The sequence below is a fragment of the Urocitellus parryii genome, unplaced genomic scaffold (assembly GCF_045843805.1).
Source record: "Urocitellus parryii isolate mUroPar1 unplaced genomic scaffold, mUroPar1.hap1 Scaffold_48, whole genome shotgun sequence".
NCBI classification, from domain to species: domain Eukaryota; kingdom Metazoa; phylum Chordata; class Mammalia; order Rodentia; family Sciuridae; genus Urocitellus; species Urocitellus parryii.
In genome coordinates this window covers 1454635-1464579 of record NW_027554049.1, presented here as the reverse complement: position 1 = coordinate 1464579, position 9945 = coordinate 1454635, and positions in this window count along the sequence as shown.

Sequence of the window (9945 nt, the reverse complement as noted above, 5' to 3'; positions counted from 1 at the left end):
AAAAAATATTTTAATAGATGAATTAAACTGATCCCATCTTTCGATAAGAATGATATGTTTGGTTTAAACTTTGCATTATTGATATTTTGTCAGAACTTCCAATTCATAATCTATGGAAAATACTATACAATATCCTATTTTTTCCTCATGTTCCTTTTATCTTATATTGACAATTAAATAATACTTAATGTTTACTATTGGCAAAATTTCCCTATTAATCTCCTATTTTGATAAATTCCATTTTCAAGTATATTTTTCATGAAGAGCTCATGGATATAAAATTTTCTGAGCACTTCTATGATTAAATTTTTTTTATAACTTTGATATTTAAAAGCTTTTTTGCTTATCTTTGAAATATGATTATTTTGATAGGATAATTTTAGTTCCTTGATTATATTCCTTATTTAGTTTAATATCCCTTATTCTGTTATCATTCAACTTTAGTCTTCCTTTGGTATCTTGTAATTTAGTCTCTTTTGTATATGAATTTTCTCTTTGTCTTCTATTTCTTTCCTGAAGGCAATAACTCATTTCTGTCTGGTTTCTTTTCTTTTCAATTCATAGTTGTTCTTTGTATGTGAATTATATGTTTCTGATTCCGGGTGGGCTTTGACAAATGTTTGAGGATATTTGGTTCAGCTTGGAGAGCTTTTTTCTTCTGCTTTATCATTGTTTTGTCATGGAGGAATTTTCATCAGCTGCAATATTTTGACACTTGTTTTCTGTTTTCTTTTGATAAGAATTTTGTATACACAGAAATTGTTTGTGCCTCTACATTTCTGTGGATGAAGCTGGTGACTTGGAGTGGTTTATGAGATACATTCAGGAATGCTCTCATCTGTCAGTGTAATAACACAAGGCTTCTATACCAGTTGATGTTGGGGGGCATAGTGGTGGAAAGAGGGGTTGTGTATCCTTCTCTTTTAAAATTTATCTTTATATTATTTTTTCTTTTGACTTTAGTCATCTTAAATTTCCCTTTTCTTTTTACTATGAAACTGCCTTCCCAAGTCAGGGTGGCCCTTTCTTCTAATGTACTTATTTAAATCTCTTCTCTGTGCTCTGTCTGTAGTTGGGATTCTATCACCAGGTCCCCCATCTCCTCCACACACCCTTGGTTTACATTCAGGGTAGACTTCTTTAATGGTGTTTTTGCTTTTCTTCTTATCAGTTTTAGTGTGAACAGTAGCTCATTTCTCTCATTCATACAACTTTTCCCTGAATTTTATTTGATTTCTCTCAAGAATTGAGATGAGAATTTAGTTGATATTTTACTGGGATGTGGTTCTAACATTTCTGTGTACAAGAAATTCTAAGTTTGAATCTCCTTGTCTTTTAGTTATGTTGATATATAGGTTTTTCATTTCTTTTTTTTCTTCTTTACTATTTTTAGTATACATTGGGAATTCCAGATTTATGAGTTAGCCATTACCTAAACTATCCACTTACTAAATATTTTAAGGTCCTTTTTTCATAGATGTTGGCAAATTAATCTAACAAAATTATTCTGTATACCCATAGAAGTGTATGAGAGTGCCCAGCTCATTATATCCTATCAAGAAGAAGGATTCAATTTTAATCTTTCAAAATAGTAAAGTTAGACATGTGGTGAATACAGGTTTTGATCAAATAACAAATAGAAAAATATTATTTCCCCAAATCATATTTGTCTGAAATAAAAGTCAAATGTTATTATCATCAGAAATTAAAATTTTGGAACAAAAGTGTTATAAAATTTTTTCTTATAAATTTAATTATCATAAAAAATTTTATTATTGAAATATGGCAGTTAAAGTTTGAGTACAAGAATGGTAGTTTAGTCAGATATTATATAGCTCTTGAACTCATTAGCTGGACATTTGTTAAACTAAGTAAAACCTCTCATTCATGATTGTTGGGAAGTAATATACTCTTGGTGTATGTAATTTTTCTCTAACATTTTCCTTTTTATTCAAATTTAAATTCTTTATTATACCAATATAGAGCCAAAGATGTTGTTCTTTTCTCCTTAATATATTTTAAGATGACGAAGTAAGCATTCTGCTTTTAATCCAGTCTCATAATGTATAAGAAATAAATAAATCATATGATTTGTGACCTAAATGAAATTTAAAACTAAAATCAATATAGTTTGTAAAGGTTATTTGATTTGGCTTCATATTAATTTATTTTTTAATGAAACTATACCAAAAATTCCAAAAAAGATTAAATTATTTTTGTTGTATACCTATTCAGAAACATACATATTATAGTGATGCTTTATAACTGAGACTTTTTAAGTGCATGGCCTCAAAAATATACAATGCTCTTTCTACATTTATTTGGCTAAGATGTGATTTCAATACAGATGTTCCTCGACTTGTGATAATGTTGTGTTCTGATAAATCGATCGTAAGTTGAAAATATTGTAAGTTGAAAGGAATTTGAAATATTTAACCTACTAAACATCACAGCTTAGCCGCACAGCACACTGGGGTATCACATTGATTTCTTTCCTTCAAGATCATAAGGCTGACCGGGAGCTCTGGCTCACAGCAGAGGCCCAACATTAGAGTACATTATGCTGCAAATCATTAGCCCAGGAAAAGATCTAAAGTCAAAGCTCAAAATAGCAACTCTACTAAATGTTTTTCACTTTTGCACCACTGTAATCTCTCTCTCTCTCTCTCTCTCTCTCTCTCTCTCTATATATATATATATATATATATATATATATATATATATATATCATTATAAATCAGGGGACTGTCTTTATTAATATTAACTGGAAATATATTTTCCTATTTATTTGGCTCATTGGATGTTCTGGGTAATTGTTTTGTGTTCATAAAATCAACAGCTTTCACAATCACTATAATCACTAAAATATTTTATTCTTTCAATTTATCATTTATTTGTCTACTTTTAACAAAGTACAGTTACAACATAAAAAGCACACAAAAAAATCATCATTGAAGGTCAGACCTAGAACATTCACCTGTTTTGCATGTGAATACACATTGTTCCTATTACCAGTGCTCTGCTGATTTTTAGATCTACTACAGTTCAGGGATGCAGGATTGATGTTGAAAAAGGAAGAAATTGAAGCCAAGTTGCTGATCTGGTGAAGAATATCAAGGCTCAAGTCAACTTTATGCACCCTTACAATAGATTATTTCAACTTAACTCATTTTTGCATACTAGTAAAGTTTGAATTTATTATGTTTAATAGCACTATTTAATTCTGTCACCTTCAAATTATATGCATACCTCTTTTGTTTGAATGCTATACTTACAGATGTTTGGAGACAGAGGCAAACAGGTGTTATTCAATCTGTGGTACAGCTCTACAGACAGAGCTGATGGAATCTTGTAAAGTGGGCTGTGATGGAAAAAGCAATTCTGCTAATGGATTAGACTATAAAGCTCTGGATCAAAGAATTCTTGTATCATTAAATACGAGGAAAAGAGTATTGTAGTTTCTTGAAGCAGGTGCCGGTTACTTTCTTAAGGACTTTCATTTTGGAGTGGATTAACAAATTAGCCATTCAAAGTTAAGTTTTCCCTAAATCATTCAAAGAAAAGAACAAAACCTTGCCTGGTAAATCTAAAAACTTGACTGATGAATAGAGCTGCATAAGACTTTATGCTGTTTGGTTTTCTGCAAGCTTAATGTAAGTCAATGTCAATCTAATCACCAGTAATTAGTGACACAGAGTGGAATGTGCTGGGCTTAGAGTGACGGCTTCCAACTACATGTATGTGTGCATGTGCACATACACACACACACACACACACACACACATACATACACAAACACACCACATCTAGAGTATTTGCACCATATCTACACTATTTGCACCATCCCAACACCATGCTTAAGTACTATAAATTCTTTTGAATTCTGAGTCTAAAATACATACATTTGTCTGCTATGGTTAGTATTTGGGGAACATTTAATAATTTTAGTATCTCTTCTCCAGTCAGGTTTCTGAAAACACCAATAGAGAAGGAATTCAAATTTGAGAAACTACGACACAATTTGAAGGATAAATGAGTTGAGAGAATGAGAGACACAGATACAAATCTTTCATAATTACTGTATCATGGCAGGAGGAATTGGAAATGCTTCCCATCACTTCCCAGTGGGGAACTATTAATAGGAGTAATTCCCTTGGAAGCAGCACTCCCCCGGGTACCCAGAAAGCAGCTATTCAAGACCACAGCTGCTCCTTTGTGATAATGGCAGCCCAAATGGAATCTGATGAGTAAAAATACAGGATACCAGTGAAATTTAAATTTCAGATAAGCAATGAATAACTTTTTAGTATAAATATGTAAGTCTCATGCAAATAATGAGGTTACCCACCCCCATACAACATTTAAAGGACATATTGGATGGAACATGGTCCTACTAAAATTTAGCCTCAGTTTATCCAAAATTCAAATTTAACTCTGTCTTATATTTTATCTGGCAACGTTAATCCCAATACCCCTCCTCCAGCCTTTTCGTCAAGAAAAAAAAAAGATAAAAAGAGAGGAAAAAAAGAAAAGGTGAGGGCTTTTTATGCAATACAGATAAATCCAGGTTTTTATAACTAAAATAACCTTATTTTATCAATAAGGATTAACCTGTATACTCTCTGAAAGAAATGCATGGGCTTAAAAAGATTAATCATTTAAAGTGTTTTTAAGAATTTGGAGGGAAATGGATGGCATTAGAGCAGATTATGCTAAGTGAAGCTAGTCAATCTTTAAAAAACAAATACCAAATGACTCCTTTGATATAAGGGGAGTAAACAAGGACAGGGTAGGGATGAAGAGCTTGAGAAGAAGATTTACATTAAATAGGGATGAGAGGTGGGAGGGAAAGGGAGTGAGAAGGGAAATTGCATGGAAATGGAAGGCGATCCTCAGGGTTATACAAAATGTCATATAAGAGGAAAGGAGGGGCAAGACAAGATAATACAAATGGAAGAAATGATTTACAGTAGAAGGGGTAGAGAGAGAAAAGGGGAGGGGAGGGGAGGGGAGGGGAAGGGAGGGGGGATAGTAGAGAATAGGACAGACAGCAGAATACATCAGACACTAGAAAGGCAATATGTCAATCAATGGAAGGGAAACTGATGTGATACAGCAATTTGTATACGGGGTAAAAGCGGGAGTTCATAATCCACGTGAATCAACCGTGTAATATGATGTATTAAGAACTATGTAATGTTATGAACGACCAATAAAAAAAAAATAAAGTGTTTTTAAACAAATGTATGCTTGGACAATTCACACTCTATACAAATAAGTTTATTATCACTTACTACTATTCACTGACCTCCAATCCCACAGCTTCAAAGTGGCCAATAGTCACTGGGTGTGTACAAATGCACGTCTTTGCTACGCAGTGCATTGTGTACACATGTATAATTCCCTTTATTGGAATTGTGCTACTCTGAAATCTGATGTGGCCTCAGGCTAGAGGAGCTGGCAGATTGGAGTTCACCCTGAGGGCGATGCTGGGATTAGCATCCTTGTTCTATCATTCTGTGCCTCAACTGTAGACACATGTCCAATGTCCCCTGCTACTCTTATTTCTCCTGGAGTCATAATCCTCCAAGCCATAACGGCCAAAACAGTTGTCACTAACAAATTGAGCACTCAAAATGTGACTTTTTCCAAATGGAGATGAGCTGTGAGGGTACAGTACACATCGGGTATAAAAATTTTGTTGTGAAATAAAGAATTTAAAATATCTCATAAATAATTTTTATATTGAGTACTCATTGTAATGACAGTATTTTGGGATACACTGGGTTAAGTGCAATGTACTATTAGAACATATTCATCTTTTTTTATGTTTTTAAAATGCAACCGATAGAAAATGACATCAGTGAACCCTGGGGGGTGCATAAAGGGTATGGGAAGAGAAATGTAACTTACAGTCTGTGTCTTTTATCTTACTCATTTTAAGTCGTATTTTTGTGAACGTTTCATAGTGTATATATCAGCATGGAAGCAAGTGTGGATAGCCCAGCATCAATAAACATACATTTATTTCGGGATGTATCAAACGCTTACTGACAAGAATACGCAATAAGAAGTTAAAACAGGCAGTCTTGGCTCCGCTTGGTGAGGGTGAGCTTAGGATCTTTCCTGGTCTCCCTTGCATTTCTCCTTTTTGTAGTGTCTCCCTGGGGAGGTGAACACCCTTTCACTCCTCTGCACTATCTTTATTCATTTTCTCTCCTGTGTCATATCCAAAGACTTCCCAAGGAGGAGAAAGGGAGCTATATACACCATTGGTTTCCTGGTTTCTGGATCTTTGGGTTTGATGTCTGCTATGGTTTGGATATGGCTTGTCCCACGAAAACTCATGTTGAAATTTGATTCCTGGTGTAGCATTATTTAAAGGTGGTGGAGGCTTTAACAGGTGATCAGATCCTCAGGAGGAATTAATTACAGCAGTGGGTTCTCACTCTGGGATCTAATCTGGGACTGAATTAATTACAGTAAGAACAGGTTGTTATCAAATGAGGCAATCCTCATGCTTTGTCCCTTTCACATATGTCTACCTCCCCCTCCTCTGTGTCATTATTCAACACAAGGCCCTTGCCAGAAACTGTGGCCATGCACTTGGACTTCCCTGTCTCCAGAACTATGAACTAAATTAGTTACTATTCCTTTTAAAGTATCCTATCTCAGGTATTATGTTATAGCAAGAGATAACAACCTAAGGCAATGTCCTTCAGGGCTGCAGAGATGACCTGGACATTCTCTCTCAGAAGGTCAGACTGCCACTGACCTTTCCTGCATCACTTCCTCTTGGAGAGACTCATTCCCACTCCAGGACACATCTTTTCCCATCAGAGTCTCCTCCAGCACCTCCTCCTTCTTCTCCCTATGGGGTCCCACTTGGAGAGTGGAATTAACAAAGGAGAAAGACCAATCGAGATGAAAAGATAGATTGATCCCAGGGACTCTGACCATGGGATGATTCACTCTCAAATCAATTCCCATTGAATCAAAACCAACATGGTCTCAACCAAGATCAGTAATGTTAGATAGGAGTATGTGAGTTCATTAGGGCTGTCACACTTTCTTCAACAGAATGCCTGTTCAATCATGTCTTTCAAAGGTGGTATGTTGACACTGTAATAAAAGACAGAAGGCTCCTCGTACCATAGTCTAATCAAGTCTGGTGACCACATTCAGAGAATTCTGGGTGGATATTTGAGGATAAACCCAATGTAATTGCTGGTATTAGACAAAATGGTCATTCCATATGGTTCAACTTAATGTCATTTATGCAGACATAAATATTTTGGGATTCATAACTATATGGAATAGTTGTTAAGAATACCACTTCTGGATACAGACTTATTATTTACTAGTTTTGCAAACTTTTCTCTTTTTTAATTTAGATGGAATCTTTCTATGATACCAGGCTGGTCTCAAACTTGTGATCTCAAGTGATCCTCTTGCCCCAGCCTCCCAAATAGCTACCACTCCTAGCGTGCACCACCATGCCCTGCTTAGTTTTCAATTAAGTGACTTTTAACTACCTAAGCCTCATTTTCCTCATATGAAAATGGAGATGATAATAGTCTCAGTGGAGTCATAGTGAGAAGCAAAGACCTCATCTTTATTAGGAATTTGACATAATGTCCCACACAGAGTAAGTACTCAATAAATGTTACCATTGCTATTGGGAGGTATTATCATTGTCTCCTGAGGTCTGTGCATAAGTATTTCTATTTACAAAACAGTAAAATATACCTGTTTAAATGAGAAAAACTTTCTTATTTGACCCCATATCAACAAACACAAGAGTTCATCTGAATCATAAAAATTCAACAAAAGTTATTTTTTAAAAGCAGCCTAGTGTTTAAATTTTTAATAGAGAAGAACAAAATGGAAGTGGGAAGGGAGCCAGGCACAGGGGGCAGGAAGACAGGAGGCAGGTGCCCTGCTGGCTGCTTCACGGGGTCGGTTTTAGCAGCTACAGACTTGCCTGTATACTCTGAACCCGGGCCAAGGGCTAAGTGCCCTTGCAGGGAGTCTGTTGAGTTCTCTGTCTGTGCAGGGACAGCCTGAAGGGCACAGCAGCCGGGAGACAGACAGACTGATAGATAGAAGCATCTAGATTTATGATGAGCAGCTGATGACCAGCTCTGATGCTCTGTTGAGGACATACAGTTACTTCCACACATACCCAAAGCCAGAAGTTGAAGAAATCATTGGTGCCATTAACAATCTCCTGGCAGGAAGGCAGCCCTGGTGCCTTGTCTGTGCCAAGACAGCAAAGATTCTTGGGTGTGGCTTCCAGGGGCACATTGAATCTGTCCCTACAGACACTCTGTACATCGCCACAAGAGGCCACCAGGCAGCATTATCAGCCACTCCAATAACCAAGGGGCCAGTTTACTAGCGAGAGAGTGAAGCAGACGAGAATCAGACACATAAATGCTGGACTAGATTGGCTGGTGCAGCTGAAAGGGTGCATTCCGAGGTGACTGAACAGAGCTCAAAACCAGACTGAGAGCACCGGCAGCAGGCAAGGCGGTCGGGGCAGAATCACATCTAGCATGGACTCCCTTTGTGCCCCAGGGTCTATCTTTCCACCTTTGGCCTCAGTTTTACTCTCTGAGAAACAGTGATGAAAATCTGCCTCCTGGGGTAACTGTCACGAGGTGGACAGGCAATGGTGAGTGTTCCCATCACAGTGCACCCGAGTCATTTTCCTGTTCTCCGTCAGGAGGTCAGGAGAAAGTCCCTGCAGGGAAGAGTCAACAATTCTGGCCCTGACAGGCACACGCAGCCACCCAGCCTGTAAAAACAGCTCCCCTCCTCCTCCTACGGCCCTCCTCACTCTGTCCTCTCTACTTGGCTTTTCCCCAAAACACCCCAGGGCTCCCAGGCCAACTGCCAAACCAGGAGGACGCTGCAGTTGGCTTTCAGAGACCTCCTCCCCTACCCCTCCAGAATCTGCGTGGCCCTCCTGCCCCGCTCCCTCCCAGGGAGGGAAGGCCTGATGGCGGCCCCAGCTTGCTCTGCCAGCACTTACAGCAGGATTCATCTGAAACCAGCAGCAACAATCTGTGTTTATTTGGGGCATGCAGAGAAGCCAAGGGCTAGGAGAGGTGCTGCCTTCCAGAACTCTCCATGATCTCCATCAGGCTCTGTCAATCAGGACCTTTACCTGGAAGGAGAGCAGGGTTTTCTCTTTCAAACGTCTCAAAAAGGGGACCACACATTAGCTGCAATGTGAAACTCTTCTTTTCACCCACTGACAGTGTGGCAACCCTATGCCTTATACGGAACAAGAACTATTTGAGAAACGATGATGAGAATCAGGGACACGAAATCTTATATATTTGTGGTTGCAAGGAATAGAAAGATTTATTGGCTTTATATTGCTTAAATATTTCAATTTTTATTAAAATAGAATATGTATACAGAAAAAATGTACAAATTATAATTGGAGAGGCAGGGATGGTTGGCAGGGAAGAATTTCCCTAGAAGTGGATCCCACCTCTTTTAGCTGCACCATGCAACATCTTGAGGAACAAGAACTGGTGAAAATCTTTAATAAGCTTTTTAGTGTATTTATTACAGCCAGCAGTAAGTTGGAACTGGCTTCCAGCACTCTGAGGAGCCCATTGTTCACCTCCCTTTGCAATCCCACATCCACTGACTTCGTATAAGTGCTTGAGATCAGGGTCCATGGGACTGTTCGCACCATAGAAATCGGTAGATGATAAATAGAATACGTAAAGATATTTTTCCCACTCCCTTGAAGAGACAGTTTTGAAATATTTACCGACAAAGCACTGCATTTCCAATCCTCAAATTTGAGGATAAAATCTAAATAAGTTTATGACTAACTCAGGCTTAATCAACTCCTGCCTTCTTTCTCAGAAAAACTGGCATTTCCAAGTACATGGCCTTTGCAGTCTTCCTCTGGAAACCCTC